The 8,310-nt window shown below is 48.1% G+C and overlaps 1 long non-coding RNA gene across 1 annotated transcript in view; it reads left to right on the forward strand.

The window, feature by feature from the left end:
- LOC135899320 (uncharacterized) overlaps positions 1-7,973 on the forward strand; it is a 29,051-nt gene extending 21,078 nt beyond the window's left edge. The window contains exons 2-3 of the long non-coding RNA XR_010563590.1: positions 6,395-6,465; positions 6,977-7,973. This is a non-coding gene — a long non-coding RNA (uncharacterized lncRNA). The remainder of the gene's footprint in view (positions 1-6,394; positions 6,466-6,976) is intronic.
- The last annotated feature ends 337 nt before the right edge of the window (positions 7,974-8,310 follow it).

An 8,310-nucleotide genomic window follows, 5' to 3' on the forward strand; every position in this document is an offset into this window, starting at 1 on the left:
TGTTGTATCGTCGCACAATCTTTAAATTGAATAGCTAATATAGAGAAGCGTGGACGCTTTCTTCTAGTTTCGTTTACTAAAGTTAAAAAAAGTTGCGCATTACAGTGCAAAACTTGATGTGCTCCAGCAACGCTGGCACGCCGGCGTCTTGCAACGCCTAGCAACGCCTAGCAATGCTTGCATGCCGCACGCGTGACTGAAACGAACATGCCTGGCAAGACGTACCGTGCTCGCGCTTCTCCACAGGTGGGCGACAGTGCGCATGCGCAAGCGAATGCCATGTGGTTAAGCAGTGAGGTGAAGCGCTCGTTCAGGGCCAGGAGCGGCGTAAGGACGCATGAAGGTAGCTTTGGAGCTACCTTATGCTGAGGAAGCACCAAGGAAGCCTTCACCGAGGGCCCCTCAGTAAGGAAGCTTTCAGAGTGACATAAGGTAGCCTCACCCCAATGAAGGCTTCCTTAGTGAGGTAAGGAAGGTTTCATTGTTTGGCTTCTTATGCTGAGGAAGTACCAAGGAAGCACCAAGGAAGCCTTCACCGAGGGCGCCTCAGTAAGGAACCTTTCAGAGTGACATAAGGTAGCCTCACTGCAATGAAGGCTTCCTTACTGAGGTAAGGAAGATTTCATTGTCTGGCCCTAAGTCGGTTGAGGATGACGTGTTCGAGTGTTTTACCTAGACAAGAGGTTAGTGATATAGGCCTGAGATTAGAAATGTTGAGTGGTTTGTTTGGCTTTGGGATAAAGATTACCCTGGCATCTTTCCACGAACTAGGGAGGGTGCCTGTGTCAAAGCAGTGATTGAAGTACGCCGTGATGGCTGTGACAGAGTTGTCGTCTAAATTGCGGAGTATTTTATTGTTAATAAGGTCGGGGCCTGGTGCTGACATTGTGCGCAGGGAAGCGAGGGCATGGCGAACCTCTGCTTCCGTGATAGCGGCGCTAAGTAGCTCGTTGGGTTCGCCAGTATATTTTGGCATGTCATACTTCTGAGCGGGAGGCAGATGTTTATGGCGGAGGTCGTCGAAGAATCCGTTGAGATTGTTTTTGTGTGCATGTAGTAGTTTGTTTATGCTATGGTTGTGGCGTGTGCGCGATGTGGTAGGGTCTAATAAGTGTCGCAAGAGTTGCCATGTGCGCTTGTTATCGAGGTTGTCATGCATGCTTTCACATACCTGGCCCCACTGCTGGCAGGCCAGTTGTGTGGCGTACTCCTGGATCTGAAGGTCTAATTTGGCAATTCTGAGTCTTAGTTTTCGGTTGAACCGTTGCCTCTTCCACCGTTTGAGAAGAGACTCTTTGGCTTCCCACATGTGTAGAAGCTTGGAATCAACCGTAGTGAGAGCGGTTTCGGGGGGCAGAGTGGTAGTGTGCATCTGGGCGTCTGAGTGTAGCTGCTGAACCCATTCTAAAATGTCTTGAATGTTTGTGGGAGCTGATATCTGGCGGGCCTCTCGAAAATTGTCCCAATTGGTAAGGCTGAGGCGTTTGGGTGCAAAGGGTTTGTGTTTGAATTGTAGTGTGATGGTAATGATGTAATGGTCGCTACCGAGGTTAACTTGTGAGTTGTGCCATGTGACGTGTTGTATTCTGTGTGTAAGCGTAAGATCGGGGGAGGTGTCCTTAGCTACGCTATTGCCTAGCCTGGTTGGCGCATCGATGTCGTTATGTAATGTGAGTCTGTGGTCTTGTATGTGGATCCATAGGGCTCTGCCCTTAGGAGTAGAAACGGAGTGACCCCACAAATGGTTGGGTGCGTTGAAATCTCCAAGGATTAGGAGGGGGTGGTGGGTGGCAGCGGCAATAGCTTGAGCGAAAAGGGAGTCAAAGCGGTGATGTTTGTCTTGTGGGCGACTATAGATATTGAGAATGTAAAGGCCAGGTGCATTATTTTTGCGAGGAATAATTTCTAGAAAATCGTGCTCTATATCGACGCTGTCGAATTGGGAGTGATTGGCAGTGAGGTGCTTTTGCATAAGAATTGCCGTATCGGGCCGGGAGACCTTATTGTTCTGATAAACATAATAACCTGGAAAGCTGATTAGTCCGTGAGTTTCCTGAAGCGCAATGACAGCTGGGAGATTAGAAGAGGAGGCTAGAAACTGCTGGAGGTGTGCTTTCTTTTTTCGAAACCCCCTACAGTTCCACTGCCACACTTCAAACTCGGAGCGGGTCGGGTTATTGGCCATTGTTAAGCGGAGCTAGTGGGGAGGCGGATCGAGCAGGTGCAACTATGTTAGGGTGATTCGCGGTGACTCCAGCTATCCAACTTGTAGTTTGTTGGATGTGTGCTTGTACGAATTCAATAAATTTGTCGAGCTTTTCATTCCTGGATGTGTAATCTGTATTGATTTTTTCAATTGCAGTGAGTATGTTATGAAATTTAGTCTCCAAAGCGGTTAGCCTGTCGTTATAATTTAAGATTGTCTCGTCCAGGGTGTCCTCTGATCGCGGAGTGCTCGGAGTTTTACGTTTGCTCGGGGGAGGGTGAAGCGGTTCCCGTTCAGTGGAAGGGCTAGTGTCCATGGGGCGGTGGGAAGAGGTTTCAAGTAGGGCTGATGGATGATCAGTCGAAAGGGTCGTGTTAGAGAGAGGGGCTTCAGAGGTTGAAGTAGAGGGGTGACGAGATTGGAGTTCTAATTTAAGTCTTTGAATTTCGGCTTTTAGAATTGTATTTTCTTCAAGGAGGGATTCATTATTAGCAGTCTGGTTTGAGGAGCAGCTGGAAGAGGCTACCTTAGCCCAGCTTACCTGGGGTGGGTTGCGCGAGGAGTTGGCGAGAGTAGGGCTTGATGATAGAGCTGGCCAGGCGACGTCTTGGGTTGCGTAGCCAGGCCCGCGGTCCTTGCTTTTGCTGCGACTTCTTCGCCGGCTTGAGTCACGAGTGCGGTCGAGACTGGGAGTTCGGTTGGTGGGTGAAGTTTCTTGTTTATGCCTGGGACGTGTAGGGCGTGGTTTGAACCTTTGTTTGCACAGTGAGGAGCCGGTTTGATGGTTTCCGTTGCACACAACACATATCGGGTCACATTCATGGTCCATGGGTGCGTCTTTCATTCCACACTTGGGGCAGAGTGTGTCGGTGGCACTAGTGCAGACGTCCTGGCGATGACCAATCCCGCGGCATCGGGTGCAGGCTTCTACCTTCTGCCTGAAGGGGCGGCATCGAAGTGAACAGCCGTCGTAGTTGACGTAGAAAGGGATGATTTTGCCTTGGAATATGACCATGATGGTTTCAGTATTGCCCAGGCGTCGTGCACCCCCAATAATCAATGTTGGGTTGCATCTGCGGAGGGTTGAGGCGATGTCATCTTCTGAGTAATCTGGGGGCAAGTGAATGCATCCTCTGCAGGTATCGATGGGATCAGCCACATGTGTGGCGACTTCGTAAGGGTTACCATTGAATTGCAGACTCTGGATGTTGTGGTAGAGATCTGCACGTTCCATGTCTGGTGTGCTGATTAGAACGGTATTGTTGATGGTGTTGACACGAATTTGGTCAGAACTGGTGCGGTCGGTGATGGGGAGCCCCGCAGCCTTGAGGATGACTTGTCTGAGGATGCATGCATGGATTCCAGCGCAGTTGAGGCCCCCACGAACTCTTAGGATGATTTTATAATCGCTGCGCGGCAGCGGCGGGGGCTTCGGTTCTGCTCTTGATTGAGTCTTATGAGCCACTGCGGGGTATGCTGGTGGCGAAGGATGCTGACGCTGTTTCGAGAGGTTGTCGTGGATCTCGCGCCAGGTGCGCGCGCCATCGCGCTCCGTTCCTGCGCCCATGCTAGGCGGAGCTAGGCCCAGCAGCGAGACGGTCAGCCGAGAGCCCTAAAAAGGGCTGCGGCTCGCGTAAGGGACGTCGGAGTTGCTAAAGGAACTGTCAAGAAGTGCCGATAACACTCACATAGGTCCAGGCAGGAAATCAGGCTCTTGAAGCGATTGGGTAGGCACAAAAAGAGAAAATGCAGGAGCCGAGGCAACATGCGACCGCTCGCACCGTCGTCTTCTTCATCGCCTCTATCGAAATGTGGCCGCCGTGGCCGGGATTCGATCCCGCGCCCTCGTGCTCAGCAGCCCAACCCCATAGACACTGAGCAACCACGGCTGGTTTCGTTTCTCGTGCCGGACTAATTGCGTCATGGATTCCTATAAGGCAATACGAAGGCAAGTGCTACGCAACATCAAAAAAAGAAAGAAAAGCTGAATGAAGTAAGCTTTGTCGACTTTACTGGTGCTTAACTCGTTTACTGCGACAGCAAGATGCACTCATAACGGGCACTCATAACGGACACCTTCCTAAAGAACGACTTTGCGATGCACACAGTTATCCTCGTCAGCTAAAATATTAAATATTGTGGTCTCGGAAATACATGCAGAGATACCAACACTCTCAGAGTCTGCGTTGATCCCATAGCCTGAAATTGATGTACACTCCTAAACTTCAAGTATGTCCTGTTTCACCATCTGGCGATAGACGGCGGAGAGCTCGGCGTCGTTACAGTGAGACAGAGGCGCCGACACGAAGGTAAAAAAACGCTGTCGCCGAGCGTCAGCAGACCGAAATCGGTGTCGGGTCGGCCTATAGTGTGAGTGAGCCTTTAGTGAGTCTTCCGGTAGCCGTCGTGGCGATGGGCTTCGGAGTTCCTTCTGTGGGATTGATTCGCGCAGTGAATCAAGCCCACAGACGGAATATTAGTCATGATTGATATGGATTGTCTGGCCTTTTCACTTGTTAGGGAGAAAACCGCGAACAGTGAGAAGTCATCCGGGCATACGCGTGTATGGGAAAAACATTTTTGGGTAGCGTGTATGTTCACATCGATCAAAAGACAGAGAAAGCAGGGAGAGGAAAGGTGCGGAGGTCAACCAGACGAGCGAATTCATGCGTGAATATGCACAGCCGATTCGAGTCAGAGCTTGTTTGCTGGAACGCATGTTTACTCCGAGGTAAGCATACATTAGGCGAAGAAGCATCGTCGAAGAAGCGTCGAACAACGTTGCACTGATGCTGTATGGTGACTGTTAGCAGCGCTTAGGCGCGTCACTCGTTGATCAGCTCACGCTACCCTGTACCACCTGCAGCGCGGTGAAATCACCCGCCACAGTTTTTACCCTGCTGAAATTCATGCGACCCATGCAACTACTTTTGCATGAAGCAGAAGCACTGCTGCAGTACCGAACGCTTCTTCCACAACCCCAACATCCATATAGAAACCTTAATATGAAATCCAATGGCAAAAACTCCCTCTGGAGCAACGATGACGAGCGTCTGAGCACCCGGTTTGGAAAGGTGATTCCATCGTGGCCGAAACAATGCACATGGCGCGCATATGTGCCCGCATTCACAAAAAGCTCTTACGCTAGAATTTTTTTGTAAGAGCGAATTCCAGCCAGCGCTGATGCTAGACATATTATTAGAGAAGGTAGCCGGCCAATGGCAAAGGGCGCATTTGCGTACCCTTGCCTCATTGCCACATTGGCCCTTGCCTCATTACGGCAAGCCGTGTTGCCGAAGGTGAGTCTGACATAAAGTGTTAACAAATTGGCAATGACGTGCAATTTTCCAGGAAAGCTACAAGAGATGTCTAGCTGCAACAAGCCCGTTAACGAGCTAGGTGCTACAGACTGCCAAGTGAATATGTCCGGCAGCAGTTATACTACGACTGACAGTTGTGCTGTTCATGGTAACTATCAAAGTGTCACTCTCGTCGGCCATTACCTTTCTATAGACAGTATATGTGCAGTTACTGGAAGGTAAACGTTGAATATTTACGCAATACTCTATCTAACTGGACATGCTGTTTAGATTGTGGCACAGGCAAAAAATACAAAAAAAGGTTTTAGGGTGATTCTACTTTTCACGTAAATTTTTTCATATATTTTTGCTATGAATGTATCCATGCGTTGCATCATCGTGTGGTTGAGAGAAACTGCTACGCATTTTCCCCCACTACTTCTCATTATATCACGAATTGACGAAGATTCATCGAATGCTTTCCTGCAGAAGCATGAGCTTTGTAAATGCATAGGACGATTTCTGTCTAACGAAATCTATAAACACATGGCCTACGACCTATAAGCTATGCAATCTCTGCTTCATTTGAAGAACACAGTGGGGGTAACTGTTGATGCTTCGGATTTCGTTCTCTTGTTCTGCAAGTTAGGAAATATCTGTGAACACACAATAGCTACCGTTGCTTTGTACTACCCCCCATATAGGGTGGGGGCGAGTGAAGCCCCGCAAAATTGTGCCATACAAGTTATCGTTAGCGTTTTAGCTCCTGGAATGCAGATGACCCATAAGCTTTTGCGGAAAATGCTTTTACCACAGTATGTTAACTGTATGGTATTTTACTTCTCTGCCAGCATGTAAAATTATTTTGTACTTCCGCATGTTTGTGCAGATGACGTGTCCGAGGTGTCCCCAAGCGCCAGCAGCTTTATCAATATAGCGCGAGCTCAGGACACTTTCCTAGTAAGTGTTTGGTCCATGTAGGGCTAGTGAATAGATTGGTAGGCTTTCTTTAATATAGTGGCTGTTATAATGGAAAGTTTGATGAACACTCAAATCAAACGTCATAGTTTGATTTTCGCACTATTTACTCAAGCACCTTCATGAGTTAATGTGTATTATGATTTTATTTGTTTTGAATAATACATACATTTAACAGGAAAGAGAAAGCGAGGAGCAGGCTGGCAACTGGTACCGGAAGGGGCACTACGCCTGCCCACTCTTCATGTGTAGGGCTCTGACACGAAGAAAGTTTGATCTAGTTTTAATTGCTGTCATGTTGGCTCTGTTTAGCAATGCTGTCTGTGAATCATGGCGATTGTATTTATTGGAATGCACCGTAGTATTTCGAAGTCTCTTAATGCGCTGTTGATTGGGAGGTAACGAGTAAATTAGTGTTGTATCAAGGACTTGTTGTAGATGTAGTTTTATTAATACATGTATATTTTTTATCTGTTACGCTTGCTTGCAACAGTGCAGCAAGAGGCTCTCCATCAAAAAAACATTAGGACGTCCATCCGACGGCTGCAGACTAAGCTACCAAGCTGCCGGCGGACCATCACATGTCTGCAGAAGGAGCACAGCAGGCTGCCGCCGTCCATTTCAAAGGCACTAGGTGTTATCCGTCCATGTGTTACAGAAAAGGTGTTTAAACTTTGGTGTACACACGTGCGGTTGCAGCAGAGGGTGGTGGACCCCTCCAGAGGTGTAACAGAACCTCTGGAGTGAAGTCGAAGCTTGCAAAATGTGGAATGGGGTGTGGATTTAAACGCAAAGCAACGTACTGATCTCGGGAGGATTACCCCAGTCGGCGTTCTATTATTCGCTCTGTCGGCATGTTGCAGAATGAAAGTTAAAAATGCTTTGACTGCCAGCCTAACATTTAAAAGGTAAGGCGGCTAAGGCTAAGTAATGTTTCAGGGACAGTACTGCTCCCTTGTTCACATTGAAAAGTATCTCGGTCTATTTATACGTTTAACTAGGTGGTGGTGGAGGAGAAGGTGGGGAGTAGTGAAGGGGTGTCCCCCCTCCTCCCCCTCGCCACTGTGACCTCTGTCGCACCTTTGCGGAAAGCTAGGGGGGGGTGTAAATGGACGCCCTCGAGTTATTCGTTGCTAATCAGGGACTAGTAGCGGCCATGAAACATCAAATATGTTGACAAAACTATGGTTTACTTCTGCAAAAAGTGGCACGAGCCTACTCGTCTCATTTTTTTTTCTTGGGCGGGAATCATGTTTTGTGCTACGTGTCTTTTTAAGCTGCAACATGTAATTTTTTCCGACCAGTTTATGTATTGTCTTGATTGCCTAATGGTGGTATTTTTTCAGTCTTTCGGTTTGTTTGCAGTTCGCAAAATAGGTCGCGAATGTATGTTTTGCCTTTTCATCAAGTTTACGTGTTTCACTCATCACTTGATGTTACGTCAGTATCTATCACCTTCCTTATAATGCGCCAAACGGGGACTGTATACTGTGTCGGTGTACTTTCACATTGTAGAGTGAAATAAATATTCAATTTAAATGTTATCTAGTATCTGTTTTGTGGAATGGCTCTCTTGGACAGACGCTGTGGGATAGTTGCGTTTCCGTATGTTTTCAGATTTTACAAAATGCTGCTCCCCCCCCCCCCCCCTAAGCAGCACGCGCACAGAGAAATAAAAATTCACCGACGATTACGATACTCCCCAATGCTAAATTTGAACGCAGCTGTATACATGTTTTCATTCTACCTTGTGCGGCACGTTGTAAACGGAACGATATGTGGCTCGACTGCCTCGCTGATTGCGAGATTGCGAGAGGCGGCGCGTGG

Source organism: Dermacentor albipictus, chromosome 1 (assembly GCF_038994185.2).
Source record: "Dermacentor albipictus isolate Rhodes 1998 colony chromosome 1, USDA_Dalb.pri_finalv2, whole genome shotgun sequence".
Taxonomy (NCBI): Eukaryota; Metazoa; Arthropoda; class Arachnida; order Ixodida; family Ixodidae; genus Dermacentor; species Dermacentor albipictus.